The sequence below is a fragment of the Nomascus leucogenys genome, chromosome 19 (assembly GCF_006542625.1).
Source record: "Nomascus leucogenys isolate Asia chromosome 19, Asia_NLE_v1, whole genome shotgun sequence".
Taxonomy (NCBI): Eukaryota; Metazoa; Chordata; class Mammalia; order Primates; family Hylobatidae; genus Nomascus; species Nomascus leucogenys.
Genome location: NC_044399.1, coordinates 45,594,467 through 45,596,151, shown reverse-complemented (window position 1 = coordinate 45,596,151; position 1,685 = coordinate 45,594,467). Strand labels below are relative to the sequence as shown.

The 1,685-nt window shown below is 39.4% G+C and overlaps 1 pseudogene; it reads left to right on the top strand.

The window, feature by feature from the left end:
- Positions 1–341: 341 nt before the first annotated feature.
- On the top strand, positions 342–1,301 carry LOC100593751 (annotated as a pseudogene).
- The last annotated feature ends 384 nt before the right edge of the window (positions 1,302–1,685 follow it).

The following is a 1,685-nucleotide window of genomic DNA, read 5'->3' as shown; positions in this document are numbered from 1 at the left end:
TCAAACTTTTATAGTGTATCTCAACAGAAATTACCCAAAAAAAATTATCACAAAGTTACCAAGAAAAAACATCAGTTTTGTCACTCAACCTTAGTAAGTTTTAAAAGTTAATATTTTTGTTTCTTCTACTTTTTCTTGGGATAATTTATTGTGCTTTCTTTATTCAAATGAAATGATCATATCATGTCTAATATATTTTTCACATCCTCTGATAATGGCAAGAATTCTTGTGTTCTGTAAATATTTATAATACATTTATTTGCTTAAAATACTTTCATAGCCTTTCTGCCTGTGGACGCCACCGAATAAGCATGGTTAAAGTCTCTCTTCTCTCTGCCATCATGTCCAAGTCTGAGTCTCCTAAAGAGCCTTAACAGCTGAGGAAGCTCTTCTTTGGAGGGTTAAGCTTTGAAACAACTGATGAGAGCCTGAGGAGCCATTTTGAGCAGTGGGGAATGCTCATGGACTGTGTGGTCATGAGAGATCCAAACACCAAGTGCTCCAGGGGCTTTAGGTTTGTCACATATGCCACTGTGGAGGAGGTAGATGCAGCCATGAATGCAAGGCCACACAAGGTGGATGGAAGAGTTGTGGGACCAAAGAGCTGTCTCAAGAGAAGATTCTCAAAGACCCCGTGCCCACTTAACTGTGAAAAAGATATTTGTTGATGGCATTAATGAAGACACTGAAGAACATCACCAAAGAAATTATTTTGAGCAGTTTGGAAAAATTGAAGTGACTGAAATCATGACTGACCAAGGCAGTGACAAGAAAAGGGGCTTTGCCTTTGTAACCTTTGATGACCATGACTCCATGGAGAAGATTGTCATTCAGAAATACCATACTGTGAATGGCCACAACTGTGAAGTTAGGAAAGCCTTGTCAAAGTGAGAGATGGCTAGTGTTCATCCAGCCAAAGAGGCCGAAGTGGTTCTGGAAACTTTGGTGGTGGTCATGGAGGTGGTTTTAGTGGGAATGACAACTTTGGTCATGGAAGAAACTTCAATGGTTGTGGTGGCTTTGGTGGCAGCCATGGTGGCAGTGGATATGGTGGCAGTGGGGAAGGCTATAATGGATTTGGTAATGATGGAAGCAATTTTGGAGGTGGTGGAAGCTACAATGATTTTGGCAATTACAACAATCAGTCTTCAAATTTTGGACCCATGAAGGGAGGAAACTCTGGAGGCAGAAGCTCTGGCCCTTATGGTGGTGGAGGCCAATGCTTTGCCAAACCACGAAACAAAGGTGGCTATGGCGGTTCCAGTAGAAGCAGTAGCTATGGCAGTGGTAGAAGGTTTTAATTAGGAAACAAAGCTTAGCAAGAGAGGAGAGCCAGAGAAGTGACAGGGAAGCTACAGGTTGTAATAGATTTGTAAACTTAGCCAAGCACAGTGGTGGCAGGGCCTAGCTGTTACAAAGAAGAAATGTTTTAGAAAAATACTCATGTGTATGGGCAAAAAATTCGACGACTGTATTTGCAACTAATTGTATAACAGGTTATTTTAGTTTCTGTTCTGTGGAAAGTGTAAAGCATTCCAACAAAGGGTTTTAATGTAGTTTTTTTTTAATTTATTTTTATTTTTTTATTTTTTTGCACCCATGCTGTTGATTGCTAAATGTAATAGTCTGATTGTGGTGCTGAATAAATGTCTTTTTTTTAAAAAAAATTTCATAATATACTTGGT